We start from the raw sequence: 21,898 nt of genomic DNA on the forward strand, positions 1-21,898 counted from the left end.
TTATTCCTCCTTTACTGCATCCCTCGCTTCCTCACATTGACGAACTAACACACAATTTGCGTCCATATGAAATACTCTGGATTCCCTGCATTGTCCTTCTAAAACGAGATACCTTTCTATGGAAACGATAGGATTTTCTTTCGGGTTCCGAGTATCTCTTTTCCGATGCATTATTCCTCCTTTACTGCATCCCTCGCTCCCTCACATTGACGAATTAACACACAATTTGCGTCCATATGAAATACTCTGGATTCCCTGCATTGTCCTTGTAAATCGAGATACGTTTCTACGGAAACGATAGGTTTTTCTTTGGGGTTCCGAGTATCTCTTTTCCGATGCATTATTCCTCCTTTACTGCAACCCTCCCTCCCTCACATTGTCGAATTAACACACAATTTGCGTCCATATGATTTACTCTGGATTCCCTGCATTGTCCTTCTAAATCGAGATACGTTTCTACGGAAACGATAGGATTTTCTTTGGGGTACCGAGTATCTCTTTTCCGATGCATTATTCCTCCTTTACTGCATCTCTCGCTCCCTCACATTTACGAATTAACACACAATTTGCGTCCATATGAAATACTCTGGATTCCCTGCATTGTCCTTCTAAATCGGGATTCGTTTCTACGGAAACGACAGGATTTTCTTTGGGGTTCCGAGTATCTCTTTTCCGATGCATTATTCCTCCTTTACTGCATCCCTCGCTCCCTCACATTGCCGAATTAACACACAATTTGCGTCCATATGAAATACTCTGGGTTCCCTGCATTATCTTTCTAAATCGAGATACGTTTCTACGGAAACGATAGGATTTTCTTTTGGAGAGTCGAGTATCTCTTTTCCGATGCATTATTCCTCCTTTACTGCATCCCTCGCTCCCTCACATTGACGAATTAACACACAATTTGCGTCCATATGAAATACTCTGGATTCCCTGCATTGTCCTTCTAAATCGAGATACGTTTCTTCGGAAACGATAGGATTTTCTTTGGGGTTCCGAGTATCTCTTTTCCGATGCATTATTCCTCCTTTACTGCATCCCTCGCTCCCTCACATTGACGAATTAACACACAATTTGCGTCCATATGAAATACTCTGGATTCCCTGCATTGTCCTTCTAAATCAAGATACGTTTCTACGGAAACGATAGGATTTTCTTTGCGGTTCCGAGTATCTCTTTTCCGATGCATTATTCCTCCTTTACTGCATCCCTCGCTAACTCACATTGACGAATTAACACACAATTTGCGTCCATATGAAATACTCTGGATTCCCAGCATTGTCCTTCTAAATCGAGATACGTTTCTACGGAAACGATAGGATTATCTTTGGGGTTCCGAGTATCTCTTTTCCGATGCATTATTCCTCCTTTACAGCATCCCTCGCTCCCTCACATTGCCGAATTAACACACAATTTGCGTCCATATGAAATACTCTGGATTCCCTGCATTGTCCTTCTAAATCGGGATTCGTTTCTACGGAAACGACAGGATTTTCTTTGGGGTTCCTAGTATCTCTTTTCCGATGCATTATTCCTCCTTTACTGCATCCCCCGCTCCCTCACATTGCCGAATTAACACACAAATTGCGTCCATATGAAATACTCTGGGTTCCCTGCATTATCTCTCTAAATCGAGATACGTTTCTACGGAAACGACAGGATTTTCTTTCGGGAGTCGAGTATCTCTTTTCCGATGCATTATTCGTCCTTTACTGCATCCCTCGCTCCCTCACATTGACGAATTAACACACAATTTGCGTCCATATGAAATACTCTGGATTCCCTGCATTGTCCTTCTAAATCGAAATACGTTTCTACGGAAACGATAGGATTTTCTTTGGGGTTCCGAGTATCTCTTTTCCGATGCATTATTCCTCCTTTACTGCATCCCTCGCTCCCTCACATTGACGAATTAACACACAATTTGCGTCCATATGAAATACTCTGGATTCCCTGCATTGTCCTCCTAAATCAAGATACGTTTCTACGGAAACGATAGGATTTTCTTTGGGGTTCCGAGTATCTCTTTTCCGATGCATTATTCCTCCTTTACTGCATCCCTCACTCCCTCACATTGACGAATTAACACACAATTTGCGTCCATATGAAAAACTCTGGATTCCCTGCATTATCTTTCTAAATCGAGATACGTTTCTACGGAAACGATAGGATTTTCTTTTGGGAGTCGAGTATCTCTTTTCTGATGCATTATTCCTCCTTTACTGCATCCCTCGCTCCCTCACAATGACGAATTAACACACAATTTGCGTCCATATGAAAAACTCTGGATTCCCTGCATTGTCCTTCTAAATCGAGATACGTTTCTACGGAAACGATAGGATTTTCTTTGGGGTTCCGAGTATCTCTTTTCCGATGCATTATTCCTCCTTTAGTGCATCCCTCGAAACCTCACATTTACGAATTAACACAGAATTTGCGTCCAAATGAAATTCTCTGGATTCCCTGCATTGTCTTTCTAAATCGGGATTCGTTTCTACGGAAACGACAGGATTTTCTTTGGGGTTCCGAGTATCTCTTTTCCGATGCATTATTCCTCCTTTACTGCATCCCTCGCTCCCTCACATTGCCGAATCAACACACAAATTGCGTCCATATGAAATACTCTGGGTTCCATGCATTATCTTTCTAAATCGTGATACGTTTATACGGAAACGATAGGATTTTCTTTTGGGAGTCGAGTATCTCTTTTCCGATGCATTATTCCTCCTTTACTGCATCCCTCGCTCCCTCACATTGACGAATTAACACACAATTTGCGTCCATATGAAATACTCTGGATTCGCTGCATTGTCCTTCTAAATCGAGATACGTTTCTACGGAAACGATAGGATTTTCTTTGGGGTTCCGAGTATCTCTTTTCCGATGCATTATTCCTCCTTTACTGCATCCCTCGCTCCCTCACATTTACGAATTAACACACAATTTGCGTCCATATGAAATACTCTGCATTCCCTGCATTGTCCTTCTAAGTCGAGATACGTTTCTACGGAAACGATAGGATTTTCTTTGGGGTTCCAAGTATCTCTTTTCCGATGCATTATTCCTCCTCTACTGCATCCCTCGCTCCCTCACATTGAACAATTAACACACAATTTGCGTCCATATGAAAAACTCTGGATTCCCTGCATTGTCCTTCTAAATCGAGATATGTTTCTACGGAAACGATAGGATTTTCTTTGGGGTTCCGAGTATCTCTTTTCTGATGCATTATTCCTCCTTTACTGCATACCTCGCTCCCTCAAATTGACAAATTAACACACAATTGGCGTCCATATGAAATTCTCTGGATTCCCTGCATTGTCCTTCTAAATCGGGATTCGTTTCTACGGAAACGATAGGATTTTCTTTGGGGTTCCGAGTATCTCTTTTCCGATGCATTATTCCTCCTTTACTGCATCCCTCGCTCCCTCACATTGACGAATTAACACACAATTTGCGTCCATATGTGATACTCTGGATTCCCTGCATTGTCCTTCTAAATCGAGATACGTTTCTACGGAAACGATAGGATTTTCTTTGGGGTTCCGAGTATCTCTTTTCTGATGCATTATTCCTCCTTTACTGCATACCTCGCTCCCTCAAATTGACAAATTAACACACAATTTGCGTCCATATGAAATTCTCTGGATTCCCTGCATTGTCCTTCTAAATCGGGATTCGTTTCTACGGAAACGATAGGATTTTCTTTGGGGTTCCGGGTATCTCTTTTCCGATGCATTATTCCTCCTTTACTGCATCCCTCGCTCCCTCACATTGACGAATTAACACACAAATTGCGTCCATATGATATACTCTGGATTCCCTGCATTGTCCATCTAAATCGAGATACGTTTCTACGGAAACGATAGGATTTTCTTTGGGGTTCCGAGTATCTCTTTTCCGATGCATTATTCCTCCTTTACTGCATCCCTCGCTCCCTCACATTTACGAATTAACACCCAATTTGCGTCCATATGAAATACTCTGGATTCCCTGCATTGTCCTTCTAAATCGGGATTCGTTTCTACGGAAACGACAGGATTTTCTTTGGGGTTCCGAGTATCTCTTGTCCGATGCATTATTCCTCCTTTACTGCATCCCTCGCTCCCTCACATTGCCGAATTAACACACAAATTGCGTCCATATGAAATACTCTGGATTCCCTGCATTGTCTTTCTAAATCGAGATACGTTTCTACGGAAACGATAGGATTTTCTTTGGGGTTCCGCGTATCTCTTTTCCGATGCATTATTCCTCCTTTACTGCATCCCTCGCTTCCTCACATTGACGAATTAACACACAATTTGCGTCCATATGAAATACTCTGGATTCCCTGCATTGTCCTTCTAAATCGAGATACGTTTCTATGGAAACAATAGGATTTTCTTTCAGGTTCCGAGTATCTCTTTTCCGATGCATTATTCCTCCTTTACTGCATCCCTCGCTCCGTCACATTGACGAATTAACACACAATTTGCGTCCATATGAAATACTCTGGATTCCCTGCATTGTCCTTGTAAATCGAGATACGTTTCTACGGAAACGATAGGTTTTTCTTTGGGGTTCCGAGTATCTCTTTTCCGATGCATTATTCCTCCTTTACTGCAACCCTCGCTCCCTCACATTGACGAATTAACACACAATTAGCGTCCATATGATATACTCTGGATTCCCTGCATTGTCCTTCTAAATCGAGATACGATTCTACGGAAACGATAGGATTTTCTTTGGGGGTCCGAGTATCTCTTTTCCGATGCATTATTCCTCCTTTACTGCATCCCTCGCTCCCTCACATTTACGAATTAACACACAATTTGCGTCCATATGAAATACTCTGGATTCCCTGCATTGTCTTTCTAAATCGAGATACGTTTTTACGGAAACGATAGGATTTTCTTTGGGGTTCCGCGTATCTCTTTTCCGATGCATTATTCCTCCTTTACTGCATCCCTCGCTCCCTCACATTGACGAATTAACACAAAATTTGCGTCCATATGATATACTCTGGATTCCCTGCATTGTCCTTCTAAATCGAGATACGATTCTACGGAAACGATAGGATTTCCTTTGGGGTTCCGAGTATCTCTTTTCCGATGCATTATTCCTCCTTTACTGCATCCCTCGCTCCCTCACATTTACGAATTAACACACAATTTGCGTCCATATGAAATACTCTGGATTCCCTGCATTGTCCTTCTAAATCGGGATTCGTTTCTACGGAAACGACAGGATTTTCTTTGGGGTTCCGAGTATCTCTTTTCCGATGCATTATTCCTCCTTTACTGCATCCCTCGCTCCCTCACATTGCCGAATTAACACACAATTTGCGTCCATATGAAATACTCTGGGTTCCCTGCATTATCTTTCTAAACTGAGATACGTTTCTACGGAAACGATAGGATTTTCTTTGGGGTTCCGAGTATCTCTTTTCAAATGCATTATTCCTCCTTTACTGCATCCCTCGCTCCCTCACATTGACGAATTAACACACAATTTGCGTCCATATGAAATACTCTGGATTCCCTGCATTGTCCTTCTAAATCGAAATACGTTTCTACGGACACGATAGGATTTTGATTGGGGATCCGAGTATCTCTTTTCCGATGCATTATTCCTCCTTTACTGCATCCCTCGCTCCCTCACATTGACAAATTAACACACAATTTGCGTCCATATGAAATACTCTGGATTCCCTGCATTGTCCTTGTAAATCGAGATACGTTTCTACGGAAACGATAGGATTTTCTTTGGGGTTCCGAGTATCTCTTTTCCGATGCATTATTCCTCCTTTACTGCAACCCTCGCTCCCTCACATTGACGAATTAACACACAATTTGCGTCCATATGATATACTCTGGATTCCCTGCATTGTCCTTCTAAATCGAGATATGATTCTACGGAAACGATAGGATTTTCTTTGGGGTTCCGAGTATCTCTTTTCCGATGCATTATTCCTCCTTTACTGCATCCCTCGCTCCCTCACATTTACGAATTAACACACAATTTGCGTCCATATGAAATACTCCGGATTCCCTGCATTGTCCTTCTAATTCGGGATTCGTTTCTACGGAAACGACAGGATTTTCTTTGGGGTTCCGAGTATCTCTTTTCCGATGCATTATTCCTCCTTTACTGCATCCCTCGCTCCCTCACATTGCCGAATTAACACACAATTTGCGTCCATATGAAATACTCTGGTTTCCCTGCATTATCTTTCTAAATCGAGATACGTTTCTACGGAAACGATAGGATTTTCTTTTGGGAGTCGAGTATCTCTTTTCCGATGCATTATTCCTCCTTTACTGCATCCCTCGCTCCCTCACATTGACGAATTAACACACAATTTGCGTCCATATGAACTACTCTGGATTCCCTGCATTGTCCTTCTAAAACGAGATACGTTTCTTCGGAAACGATAGAATTTTCTTTGGGGTTCCGAGTATCTCTTTTCCGATGCATTATTCCTCCTTTACTGCATCCCTCGCTAACTCACATTGACGAATTAACACACAATTTGCGTCCATATGAAATACTCTGGATTCCAAGCATTGTCCTTCTAAATCGAGATACGTTTCTACGGAAAGGATAGGATTTTCTTTGGGGTTCCGAGTATCTCTTTTCCGATGCATTATTCCTCTTTACTGCATCCCTCGCTCCCTCACATTTACGAATTAACACACAATTTGCGTCCATATGAAATACTCTGGATTCCCTGCATTGTCCTTCTAAATCGGGATTCGTTTCTACGGAAACGACAGGATTTTCTTTGGGGTGCCGAGTATCTCTTTTCCGATGCATTATTCCTCCTTTACTGCATCCCTCGCTCCCTCACATTGCCGAATTAACACACAACTTGCGTCCATATGAAATACTCTGGGTTCCCTGCATTATCTTTCTAAATCGAGATACGTTTCTACGGAAACGATAGGATTTTCTTTTGGGAGTCGAGTATCTCTTTTCCGATCCATTATTCCTCCTCTACTGCATCCCTCGCTCCCTCACATTGACGAATTAACACACAATTTGCGTCCATATGAAATACTCTGGATTCCCTGCATTGTCCTTCTAAATCGGGCTTCGTTTCTACGGAAACGACAGGATTTTCTTTGGGGTTCCGAGTATCTCTTTTCCGATGCATTATTTCTCCTTTACTGCATCCCTCGCTCCCTCACATTGCCGAATTAACACACAATTTGCGTCCATATGAAATACTCTGGGTTCCCTGCATTATCTTTCTAAACCGAGATACGTTTCTACGGAAACGATAGGATTTTCTTTGGGGTTCCGAGTATCTCTTTTCAAATGCATGATTCCTCCTTTACTGCATCCCTCGCTCCCTCACATTGACGAATTAACACACAATTTGCGTCCATACGAAATACTCTGGATTCCCTGCATTGTCCTTCTAAATCGAAATACGTTTCTACGGACACGATAGGATTTTCTTTGGGGATCCGAGTATCTCTTTTCCGATGCATTCCTCCTCCTTTACTGCATCCCTCGCTCCCTCACATTGACGAATTAACACACTATTTGCGTCCATATGAAATACTCTGGATTCCCTGCATTGTCCTTCTAAATCAAGATACGTTTCTACGGAAACGATAGGATTTTCTTTGGGGTTCCGAGTATCTCTTTTCCGATGCATTATTCCTCCTTTACTGCATCCCTCACTCCCTCACATTGACGAATTAACACACAATTTGCGTCCATATGAAATACTCTGGATTCCCTGCATTGTCTTTCTAAATCGAGATACGTTTTTACGGAAACGATAGGATTTTCTTTGGGGTTCCGCGTATCTCTTTTCCGATGCATTATTCCTCCTTTACTGCATCCCTCGCTTCCTCACATTGACGAATTAACACACAATTTGCGTCCATATGAAATACTCTGGATTCCCTGCATTGTCCTTCTAAATCGAGATACGTTTCTATGGAAACGATAGGATTTTCTTTCGGATTCCGAGTATCTCTTTTCCGATGCATTATTCCTCCTTTACTGCATCCCTCGCTCCCTCACATTGACAAATTAACACACAATTTGCGTCCATATGAAATACTCTGGATTCCCTGCATTGTCCTTGTAAATCGAGATACGTTTCTACGGAAACGATAGGATTTTCTTTGGGGTTCCGAGTATCTCTTTTCCGATGCATTATTCCTCCTTTACTGCAACCCTCGCTCCCTCACATTGACGAATTAACACACAATTTGCGTCCATATGATATACTCTGGATTCCCTGCATTGTCCTTCTAAATCGAGATACGATTCTACGGAAACGATAGGATTTTCTTTGGGGTTCCGAGTATCTCTTTTCCGATGCATTATTCCTCCTTTACTGCATCCCTCGCTCCCTCACATTTACGAATTAACACACAATTTGCGTCCATATGAAATACTCCGGATTCCCTGCATTGTCCTTCTAATTCGGGATTCGTTTCTACGGAAACGACAGGATTTTCTTTGGGGTTCCGAGTATCTCTTTTCCGATGCATTATTCCTCCTTTACTGCATCCCTCGCTCCCTCACATTGCCGAATTAACACACAATTTGCGTCCATATGAAATACTCTGGTTTCCCTGCATTATCTTTCTAAATCGAGATACGTTTCTACGGAAACGATAGGATTTTCTTTTGGGAGTCGAGTATCTCTTTTCCGATGCATTATTCCTCCTTTACTGCATCCCTCGCTCCCTCACATTGACGAATTAACACACAATTTGCGTCCATATGAACTACTCTAGATTCCCTGCATTGTCCTTCTAAAACGAGATACGTTTCTTCAGAAACGATAGGATTTTCTTTGGGGTTCCGAGTATCTCTTTTCCGATGCATTATTCCTCCTTTACTGCATCCCTCGCTCCCTCACATTGACGAATTAACACACAATTTGGGTCCATATGAAATACTCTGGATTCCCTGCATTGTCCTTCTAAATCAAGATACGTTTCTACGGAAACGATAGGATTTTCTTTGGGGTTCCGAGTATCTCTTTTCCGATGCATTATTCCTCCTTTACTGCATCCCTCGCTAACTCACATTGACGAATTAACACACAATTTGCGTCCATATGAAATACTCTGGATTCCCTGCATTGTCCTTCTAAATCGAGATACGTTTCTACGGAAACGATAGGATTTTCTTTGGGGTTCCGAGTATCTCTTTTCCGATGCATTATTCCTCCTTTACTGCATCCCTCGCTCCCTCACATTGACGAATTAACACACAATTTGCGTCCATATGAAATACTCTGGATTCCCTGCATTGTCCTTCTAAATCGGGATTCGTTTCTACGGAAACGACAGGATTTTCTTTGGGGTTCCGAGTATCTCTTTTCCGATGCATTATTCCTCCTTGACTGCATCCCTCGCTCCCTCACATTGACGAATTAACACAAAATTTGCGTCCATATGAAATACTCTGGATTCCCTGCATTGTCCTTCTAAATCAAGATACGTTTCTACGGAAACGATAGGATTTTCTTTGGGGTTCCGAGTATCTCTTTTCCGATGCATTATTCCTCCTTTACTGCATCCCTCGCTAAGTCACATTGACGAATTAACACACAATTTGCGTCCATATGAAATACTCTGGATTCCCTGCATTGTCCTTCTAAATCGAGATACGTTTCTACGGAAACGATAGGATTTTCTTTGGGGTTCCGAGTATGTCTTTTCCGATGCATTATTCCTCCTTTACTGCATCCCTCGCTCCCTCACATTGACGAATTAACACACAATTTGCGTCCATATGAAATACTCTGGATTCCCTGCATTGTCCTTCTAAATCGGGATTCGTTTCTACGGAAACGAGAGGATTTTCTTTTGGGTTCCGAGTATCTCCTTTCCGATGCATTATTCCTCCTTTACTGCATCCCTCGCTCCCTCACATTGCCGAATTAACACACAAATTGCGTCCATATGAAATACTCTGGGTTCCCTGCATTATCTTTCTAAATCGAGATACGTTTCTACGGAAACGACAGGATTTTCTTTTGGGAGTCGAGTATCTCTTTTCCGATGCATTATTCCTCCTTTACTGCATCCCTCGCTCCCTCACATTGACGAATTAACACACAATTTGCGTCCATATGAAATACTCTGGATTCCCTGCATTGTCCTTCTAAATCGAAATACGTTTCTACGGAAACGATAGGATTTTCTTTGGGGTTCCGAGTATCTCTTTTCCGATGCATTATTCCTCCTTTACTGCATCCCTCGCTCCCTCACATTGTCGAATTAACACACAATTTGCGTCCATATGAAATACTCTGGATTCCCTGCATTGTCCTTCTAAATCGGGATTCGTTTCTACGGAAACGACAGGATTTTCTTTGGGGTTCCGAGTATCTCTTTTCCGATGCATTATTCCTCCTTTACTGCATCCCTCGCTCCCTCACATTGCCGAATCAACACACAAATTGCGTCCATATTAAATACTCTGGGTTCCATGCATTATCTTTCTAAATCGAGATACGTTTAGACGGAAACGATAGGATTTTCTTTTGGGAGTCGAGTATCTCTTTTCCGATGCATTATTCCTCCTTTACTGCATCCATCGCTCCCTCACATTGACGAATTAACACACAATTTGCGTCCATATGAAATACTCTGGATTCCCTGCATTGTCCTTCTAAATCGAGATACGTTTCTACGGAAACGATAGGATTTTCTTTGTGGTTCCGAGTATCTCTTTTCCGATGCATTATTCCTCCATTACTGCATCCCTCGCTCCCTCACATTGACGAATTAACACACAATTTGCGTCCATATGAAATTCTCTGGATTCCCTGCATTGTGCTTCTAAATCAAGATACGTTTCTACGGAAACGATAGGATTTTCTTTGGGGTTCCGAGTATCTCTTTTCCGATGCATTATTCCTCCTTTACTGCATGCCTCGCTCCCTCACATTGACGAATTAACACACAATTTGCGTCCATATGAAATACTCTGGATTCCCAGCATTGTCCTTCTACATCGAGATACGTTTCTACGGAAACGATAGGATTTTCATTTGGGAGTCGAGTATCTCTTTTCCGATGCATTATTCCTCCTTTACTGCATCCCTCGCTCCCTCACATTGCCGAATTAACACACAAATTGCGTCCATATGAAATACTCTGGGTTCCCTGCATTATCTTTCTAAATCGAGATACGTTTCTACGGAAACGACAGGATTTTCTTTTGGGAGTCGAGTATCTCTTTTCCGATGCATTATTCCTCCTTTACTGCATCCCTCGCTCCCTCACATTGACGAATTAACACACAATTTGCGTCCATATGAAATACTCTGGATTCCCTGCATTGTCCTTCTAAATCGAAATACGTTTCTACGGAAACGATAGGATTTTCTTTGGGGTTCCGAGTATCTCTTTTCCGATGCATTATTCCTCCTTTACTGCATCCCTCGCTCCCTCACATTGTCGAATTAACACACAATTTGCGTCCATATGAAATACTCTGGATTCCCTGCATTGTCCTTCTAAATCGGGATTCGTTTCTACGGAAACGACAGGATTTTCTTTGGGGTTACGAGTATCTCTTTTCCGATGCATTATTCCTCCTTTACTGCATCCCTCGCTCCCTCACATTGCCGAATCAACACACAATTTGCGTCCATATTAAATACTCTGGGTTTTATGCATTATCTTTCTAAATCGAGATACGTTTAGACGGAAACGATAGGATTTTCTTTTGGGAGTCGAGTATCTCTTTTCCGATGCATTATTCCTCCTTTACTGCATCCATCGCTCCCTCACATTGACGAATTAACACACAATTTGCGTCCATATGAAATACTCTGGATTCCCTGCATTGTCCTTCTAAATCGAGATACGTTTCTACGGAAACGATAGGATTTTCTTTGTGGTTCCGAGTATCTCTTTTCCGATGCATTATTCCTCCTTTACTGCATCCCTCGCTCCCTCACACTGACGAATTAACACACAATTTGCGTCCATATGAAATACTCTGGATTCCCTGCATTGTGCTTCTAAATCAAGATACGTTTCTACGGAAACGACAGGATTTTCTTTGGGGTTCCGAGTATCTCTTTTCCGATGCATTATTCCTCCTTTACTGCATGCCTCGCTCCCTCACATTGACGAATTAACACACAATTTGCGTCCATATGAAATACTCTGGATTCCCTGCATTGTCCTTCTAAATCGGGATTCGTTTCTACAGAAACGACAGGATTTTCTTTGGGGTTCCGAGTATCTCTTTTCCGATGCATTATTCCTCCTTTACTGCATCCCTCGCTCCCTCACATTGCCGAATTAACACACAAATTGCGTCCATATGAAATACTCTGCGTTCCCTGCATTATCTTTCTAAATCGAGATACGTTTCTACGGAAACGACAGGATTTTCTTTTGGGAGTCGAGTATCTCTTTTCCGATGCATTATTCCTCCTTTACTGCATCCCTCGCTCCCTCACATTGCCGAATTAACACACAATTTGCGTCCATATGAAATACTCTGGATTCCCTGCATTGTCCTTCTAAATCGGGATTCGTTTCTACGGAAACGACAGGATTTTCTTTGGGGTTCCTAGTATCTCTTTTCCGATGCATTATTCCTCCTTTACTGCATCCCTCGCTCCCTCACATTGCCGAATTAACAGACAAATTGCGTCCATATGAAATACTCTGGGTTCCCTGCATTATCTTTCTAAATCGAGATACGTTTCTACGGAAACGACAGGATTTTCTTTCGGGAGTCGAGTATCTCTTTTCCGATGCATTATTCGTCCTTTACTGCATCCCTCGCTCCCTCACATTGACGAATTAACACACAATTTGCGTCCATATGAAATACTCTGGATTCCCTGCATTGTCCTTCTAAATCGAAATACGTTTCTACGGAAACGATAGGATTTTCTTTGGGGTTCCGAGTATCTCTTTTCCGATGCATTATTCCTCCTTTACTGCATCCCTCGCTCCCTCACATTGACGAATTAACACACAATTTGCGTCCATATGAAATACTCTGGATTCCCTGCATTGTCCTCCTAAATCAAGATACGTTTCTACGGAAACGATAGGATTTTCTTTGGGGTTCCGAGTATCTCTTTTCCGATGCATTATTCCTCCTTTACTGCATCCCTCACTCCCTCACATTGACGAATTAACACACAATTTGCGTCCATATGAAATACTCTGGATTCCCTGCATTGTCCTTCTAAATCGAGATACGTTTCTACGGAAACGATAGGATTTTCTTTGGGGTTCCGAGTATCTCTTTTCCGATGCATTATTCCTCCTTTACTGCATCCCTCGCTCCCTCACATTGCCGAATGAACACACAATTTGCGTCCACATGAAATACTCTGGGTTCCCTGCATTATCTTTCTAAATCGAGATACGTTTCTACGGCAACGTTAGGATTTTCTTTTGGGAGTCGAGTATCTCTTTTCTGATGCATTATTCCTCCTTTACTGCATCCCTCGCTCCCTCACAATGACGAATTAACACACAATTTGCGTCCATATGAAATACTCTGGATTCCCTGCATTGTCCTTCCACATCGAGAGACGTTTCTACGGAAACGATAGGATTTTCTTTGGGGTTCCAAGTATCTCTTTTCCGATGCATTATTCCTCCTTTACTGCATCCCTCGCTCCCTCACATTGACGAATTAACACACAATTCGCGTCCATATGAAATTCTCTGGATTCCCTGCATTGTCTTTCTAAATCAAGATACGATTCTACGGAAACGATAGGATTTTCTTTTGGGTTCCGAGTATCTCTTTTCCGATGCATTATTCCTCCTTTACAGCATCCCTCGCTCCCTCACATTGACGAATTAACACACTATTTGCGTCCATATGAAATACTCTGGATTCCCTGCATTGTCCTTCTAAATCGAGATACGTTTCTACGGAAACGATAGGATTCTCTTTGGGGATCGGAGTATCTCTTTTCCGATGCATTATTCCTCCTTTACTGCATCCCTCGCTCCCTCACATTGACGAATTAACACACAATTTGCGTCCATATGAAATACTCTGGATTCCCTGCATTGTCCTTGTAAATCGAGATAAGTTTCTACGGAAACGATAGGTTTTTCTTTGGGGTTCCGAGTATCTCTTTTCCAATGCATTATTCCTCCTTTACTGCATCCCTCGCTCCCTCACATTGACGAATTAACACACAATTTGCGTCCATATGAAATACTCTGGATTCCCTGCATTGTCCTCCTAAATCAAGATACGTTTCTACGGAAACGATAGGATTTTCTTTGGGGTTGCGAGTATCTCTTTTCCGATGCATTATTCCTCCTTTACTGCATCCCTCACTCCCTCACATTGACGAATTAACACACAATTTGCGTCCATATGAAATACTCTGGATTCCCTGCATTGTCCTTCTAAATCGAGATACGTTTCTACGGAAACGATAGGATTTTCTTTGGGGTTCCGAGTATCTCTTTTCCGATGCATTATTCCTCCTTTACTGCATCCCTCGCTCCCTCACATTGCCGAATGAACACACAATTTGCGTCCACATGAAATACTCTGGGTTCCCTGCATTAACTTTCTAAATCGAGATACGTTTCTACGGAAACGATAGGATTTTCTTTTGGGAGTCGAGTATCTCTTTTCTGATGCATTATTCCTCCTTTACTGCATCCCTCGCTCCCTCACAATGACGAATTAACACACAATTTGCGTCCATATGAAATACTCTGGATTCCCTGCATTGTCCTTCTACATCGAGAGACGTTTCTACGGAAACGATAGGTTTTCTTTGGGGTTCCAAGTATCTCTTTTCCGATGCATTATTCCTCCTTTACTGCATCCCTCGCTCCCTCACATTGACGAATTAACACACAATTTGCGTCCATATGAAATACTCTGGATTCCCTGCATTGTCCTTCTAAATCGAAATACGTTTCTACGGAAACGATAGGATTTTCTTTGGGGTTCCGAGTATCTCTTTTCCGATGCATTATTCCTCCTTTACTGCATCCCTCGCTCCCTCACATTGACGAATTAACACTCAATTTGCGTCCATATGAATTACTCTGGATTCCCTGCATTGTCCTTCTAAATCAAGATACGTTTCTACGGAAACGATAGGATTTTCTTTGGGGTCCCGAGTATCTCTTTTCCGATGCATTATTCCTCCTTTACTGCATCCCTCACTCCCTCACATTGACGAATTAACACACAATTTGCGTCCATATGAAATACTCTGGATTCCCTGCATTGTCCTTCTAAATCGAGATACGTTTCTACGGAAACGATAGGATTTTCTTTGGGGTTCCGAGTATCTCTTTTCCGATGCATTATTCCTCCTTTACTGCATCCCTCGCTCCCTCACATTGCCGAATTAACACACAATTTGCGTCCACATGAAATACTCTGGGTTCCCTGCATTATCATTCTAAATCGAGATACGTTTCTACGGAAACGATAGGATTTTCTTTTGGGAGTCGAGTATCTCTTTTCCGATGCATTATTCCTCCTTTACTGCATCCCTCGCTCCCTCACATTGACGAATTAACACACAATTTGCGTCCATATGAAATACTCTGGATTCCCTGCATTGTCCTTCTACATCAAGATACGTTTCTACGGAAACGATAGGATTTTCTTTGGGGTTCCAAGTATCTCTTTTCCGATGCATTATTCCTCCTTTACTGCATCCCTCGCTCCCTCACATTGACGAATTAACACACAATTTGCGTCCATATGAAATTCTCTGGATTCCCTGCATTGTCTTTCTAAATCAAGATACGATTCTACGGAAACGATAGGATTTTCTTTTGGGTTCCGAGTATCTCTTTTCCGATGCATTATTCCTCCTTTACTGCATCCCTCGCTCCCTCACATTGCCGAATTAACACACAATTTGCGTCCATATGAAATACTCTGGATTCCCTGCATTGTCCTTCTAAATCGGGATTCGTTTCTACGGAAACGACAGGATTTTCTTTGGGGTTCCTAGTATCTCTTTTCCGATGCATTATTCCTCCTTTACTGCATCCCTCGCTCCCTCACATTGCCGAATTAACACACAAATTGCGTCCATATGAAATACTCTGGGTTCCCTGCATTATCTTTCTAAATCGAGATACGTTTCTACGGAAACGACAGGATTTTCTTTCGGGAGTCGAGTATCTCTTTTCCGATGCATTATTCGTCCTTTACTGCATCCCTCGCTCCCTCACATTGACGAATTAACACACAATTTGCGTCCATATGAAATACTCTGGATTCCCTGCATTGTCCTTCTAAATCGAAATACGTTTCTACGGAAACGATAGGATTTTCTTTGGGGTTCCGAGTATCTCTTTTCCGATGCATTATTCCTCCTTTACTGCATCCCTCGCTCCCTCACATTGACGAATTAACACACAATTTGCGTCCATATGAAATACTCTGGATTCCCTGCATTGTCCTCCTAAATCAAGATACGTTTCTACGGAAACGATAGGATTTTCTTTGGGGTTCCGAGTATCTCTTTTCCGATGCATTATTCCTCCTTTACTGCATCCCTCACTCCCTCACATTGACGAATTAACACACAATTTGCGTCCATATGAAATACTCTGGATTCCCTGCATTGTCCTTCTAAATCGAGATACGTTTCTACGGAAACGATAGGATTTTCTTTGGGGTTCCGAGTATCTCTTTTCCGATGCATTATTCCTCCTTTACTGCATCCCTCGCTCCCTCACATTGCCGAATGAACACACAATTTGCGTCCACATGAAATACTCTGGGTTCCCTGCATTATCTTTCTAAATCGAGATACGTTTCTACGGCAACGATAGGATTTTCTTTTGGGAGTCGAGTATCTCTTTTCTGATGCATTATTCCTCCTTTACTGCATCCCTCGCTCCCTCACAATGACGAATTAACACACAATTTGCGTCCATATTAAATACTCTGGATTCCCTGCATTGTCCTTCCACATCGAGAGACGTTTCTACGGAAACGATAGGATTTTCTTTGGGGTCCCAAGTATCTCTTTTCCGATGCATTATTCCTCCTTTACTGCATCCCTCGCTCCCTCACATTGACGAATTAACACACAATTCGCGTCCATATGAAATTCTCTGGATTCCCTGCATTGTCTTTCTAAATCAAGATACGATTCTACGGAAACGATAGGATTTTCTTTTGGGTTCCGAGTATCTCTTTTCCGATGCATTATTCCTCCTTTACAGCATCCCTCGCTCCCTCACATTGACGAATTAACACACTATTTGCGTCCATATGAAATACTCTGGATTCCCTGCATTGTCCTTCTAAATCGAGATACGTTTCTACGGAAACGATAGGATTCTCTTTGGGGATCGGAGTATCTCTTTTCCGATGCATTATTCCTCCTTTACTGCATCCCTCGCTCCCTCACATTGACGAATTAACACACAATTTGCGTCCATATGAAATACTCTGGATTCCCTGCATTGTCCTTGTAAATCGAGATAAGTTTCTACGGAAACGATAGGTTTTTCTTTGGGGTTCCGAGTATCTCTTTTCCAATGCATTATTCCTCCTTTACTGCATCCCTCGCTCCCTCACATTGACGAATTAACACACAATTTGCGTCCATATGAAATACTCTGGATTCCCTGCATTGTCCTCCTAAATCAAGATACGTTTCTACGGAAACGATAGGATTTTCTTTGGGGTTCCGAGTATCTCTTTTCCGATGCATTATTCCTCCTTTACTGCATCCCTCACTCCCTCACATTGACGAATTAACACACAATTTGCGTCCATATGAAATACTCTGGATTCCCTGCATTGTCCTTCTAAATCGAGATACGTTTCTACGGAAACGATAGGATTTTCTTTGGGGTTCCGAGTATCTCTTTTCCGATGCATTATTCCTCCTTTACTGCATCCCTCGCTCCCTCACATTGCCGAAAGAACACACAATTTGCGTCCACATGAAATACTCTGGGTTCCCTGCATTAACTTTCTAAATCGAGATACGTTTCTACGGAAACGATAGGATTTTCTTTTGGGAGTCGAGTATCTCTTTTCTGATGCATTATTCCTCCTTTACTGCATCCCTCGCTCCCTCACAATGACGAATTAACACACAATTTGCGTCCATATGAAATACTCTGGATTCCCTGCATTGTCCTTCTACATCGAGAGACGTTTCTACGGAAACGATAGGATTTTCTTTGGGGTTCCAAGTATCTCTTTTCCGATGCATTATTCCTCCTTTACTGCATCCCTCGCTCCCTCACATTGACGAATTAACACACAATTTGCGTCCATATGAAATTCTCTGGATTCCCTGCATTGTCTTTCTAAATCAAGATACGATTCTACGGAAACGATAGGATTTTCTTTTGGGTTCCGAGTATCTCTTTTCCGATGCATTATTCCTCCTTTACAGCATCCCTCGCTCCCTCACATTGACGAATTAACACACTATTTGCGTCCATATGAAATACTCTGGATTCCCTGCATTGTCCTTCTAAATCGAGATACGTTTCTACGGAAACGATAGGATTCTCTTTGGGGATCGGAGTATCTCTTTTCCGATGCATTATTCCTCCTTTACTGCATCCCTCGCTCCCTCACATTGACGAATTAACACACAATTTGCGTCCATATGAAATACTCTGGATTCCCTGCATTGTCCTTGTAAATCGAGATAAGTTTCTACGGAAACGATAGGTTTTTCTTTGGGGTTCCGAGTATCTCTTTTCCAATGCATTATTCCTCCTTTACTGCATCCCTCGCTCCCTCACATTGACGAATTAACACACAATTTGCGTCCATATGATATACTCTGGATTCCTGGCATTGTCCTTCTAAATCGAGATACGTTTCTACGGAAACGATAGGATTTTTTTTGGGGTACGGAGTATCTCTTTTCCGATGCATTATTCCTCCTTTACTGCATCCCTCGCTCCCTCACATTGACGAATTAACACACAATTTGCGTCCATATGAAATACTCTGGATTCCCTGCATTGTCCTTCTAAATCGAAATACGTTTCTACGGAAACGATAGGATTTTCTTTGGGGTTTCGAGTATCTCTTTTCCGATGCATTATTCCTCCTTTACTGCATCCCTCGCTCCCTCACATTGACGAATTAACACTCAATTTGCGTCCATATGAATTTCTCTGGATTCCCTGCATTGTCCTTCTAAATCAAGATACGTTTCTACGGAAACGATAGGATTTTCTTTGGGGTCCCGAGTATCTCTTTTCCGATGCATTATTCCTCCTTTATTGCATCCCTCACTCCCTCACATTGACGAATTAACACACAATTTGCGTCCATATGAAATACTCTGGATTCCCTGCATTGTCCTTCTAAATCGAGATACGTTTCTACGGAAACGATAGGATTTTCTTTGGGGTTCCGAGTATCTCTTTTCCGATGCATTATTCCTCCTTTACTGCATCCCTCGCTCCCTCACATTGCCGAATTAACACACAATTTGCGTCCACATGAAATACTCTGGGTTCCCTGCATTATCATTCTAAATCGAGATACGTTTCTACGGAAACGATAGGATTTTCTTTTGGGAGTCGAGTATCTCTTTTCCGATGCATTATTCCTCCTTTACTGCATCCCTCGCTCCCTCACATTGACGAATTAACACACAATTTGCGTCCATATGAAATACTCTGGATTCCCTGCATTGTCCTTCTACATCAAGATACGTTTCTACGGAAACGATAGGATTTTCTTTGGGGTTCCAAGTATCTCTTTTCCGATGCATTATTCCTCCTTTACTGCATCCCTCGCTCCCTCACATTGACGAATTAACACACAATTTGCGTCCATATGAAATTCTCTGGATTCCCTGCATTGTCTTTCTAAATCAAGATACGATTCTACGGAAACGATAGGATTTTCTTTTGGGTTCCGAGTATCTCTTTTCCGATGCATTATTCCTCCTTTACAGCATCCCTCGCTCCCTCACATTGACGAATTAACACACTATTTGCGTCCATATGAAATACTCTGGATTCCCTGCATTGTCCTTCTAAATCGAGATACGTTTCTACGGAAACGATAGGATTCTCTTTGGGGATCGGAGTATCTCTTTTCCGATGCATTATTCCTCCTTTACTGCATCCCTCGCTCCCTCACATTGACGAATTAACACACAATTTGCGTCCATATGATATACTCTGGATTCCCGGCATTGTCCTTCTAAATCGAGATACGTTTCTACGGAAACGATAGGATTTTCTTTGGGGTACGGAGTATCTCTTTTCCGATGCATTATTCCTCCTTTACTGCATCCCTCGCTCCCTCACATTGACGAATTAACACACAATTTGCGTCCATATGAAATACTCTGGATTCCCTGCATTGTCCTTCTAAATCGAAATGCGTTTCTACGGAAACGATAGGATTTTCTTTGGGGTTCCGAGTATCTCTTTTCCGATGCATTATTCCTCCTTTACTGCATCCCTCGCTCCCTCACATTGACGAATTAACACTCAATTTGCGTCCATATGAATTACTCTGGATTCCCTGCATTGTCCTTCTAAATCAAGATATGTTTCTACGGAAACGATAGGATTTTCTTTGGGGTCCCGAGTATCTCTTTTCCGATGCATTATTCCTCCTTTACTGCATCCCTCACTCCCTCACATTGACGAATTAACACACAATTTGCGTCCATATGAAATACTCTGGATTACCTGCATTGTCCTTCTAAATCGAGATACGTTTCCACGGAAACGATAGGATTTTCTTTGGGGTTCCGAGTATCTCTTTCCCGATGCATTATTCCTCCTTTACTGCATCCCTCGCTCCCTCACATTGCCGAATTAACACACAATTTGCGTCCACATGAAATACTCTGGGTTCCCTGCATTATCATTCTAAATCGAGATACGTTTCCACGGAAACGATAGGATTTTCTTTTGGGAGTCGAGTATCTCTTTTCCGATGCATTATTCCTCCTTTACTGCATCCCTCGCTCCCTCACATTGACGAATTAACACACAATTTGCGTCCATATGAAATACTCTGGATTCCCTGCATTGTCCTTCTACATCGAGAGACGTTTCTACGGAAACGATAGGATTTTCTTTGGGGTTCCAAGTATCTCTTTTCCGATGCATTATTCCTCCTTTACTGCATCCCTCGCTCCCTCACATTGACGAATTAACACACAATTTGCGTCCATATGAAATACACTGGATTCCCTGCATTGTCTTTCTAAATCAAGATACGTTTCTACGGAAACGATAGGATTTTCTTTTGGGTTCCGAGTATCTCTTTTCCGATGCATTATTCCTCCTTTACAGCATCCCTCGCTCCCTCACAGTGACGAATTAACACACAATTTGCGTCCATATGAAATACTCTGGATTCCCTGCATTGTCCTTCTAAATCGAGATACGTTTCTACGGAAACGATAGGATTATATTTGGGGTTCCGCGTATCTCTTTTCCGATGCATTATTCCTCCTTTACTGCATCCCTCGCTTCCTCACATTGACGAATTAACACACAATTTGCGTCCAATGAAATACTCTGGATTCCCTGCATTGTCCTTCTAAATCGAGATACGTTTCTACGGAAACGAAAGGATTTTCTTTGGGGTTCCGAGTATCTCTTTTCCGATGCATTATTCCTCCTTTACTGCATCCCTCGCTCCCTCACATTGACGAATTAACACACAATTCGCGTCCATATGAAATTCTCTGGATTCCCTGCATTGTCTTTCTAAATCAAGATACGATTCTACGGAAACGATAGGATTTTCTTTTGGGTTCCGAGTATCTCTTTTCCGATGCATTATTCCTCCTTTACAGCATCCCTCGCTCCCTCACATTGACGAATTAACACACTATTTGCGTCCATATGAAATACTCTGGATTCCCTGCATTGTCCTTCTAAATCGAGATACGTTTCTACGGAAACGATAGGATTCTCTT

The sequence above is a fragment of the Schistocerca nitens genome, chromosome 2, assembly GCF_023898315.1.
Source record: "Schistocerca nitens isolate TAMUIC-IGC-003100 chromosome 2, iqSchNite1.1, whole genome shotgun sequence".
NCBI classification, from domain to species: domain Eukaryota; kingdom Metazoa; phylum Arthropoda; class Insecta; order Orthoptera; family Acrididae; genus Schistocerca; species Schistocerca nitens.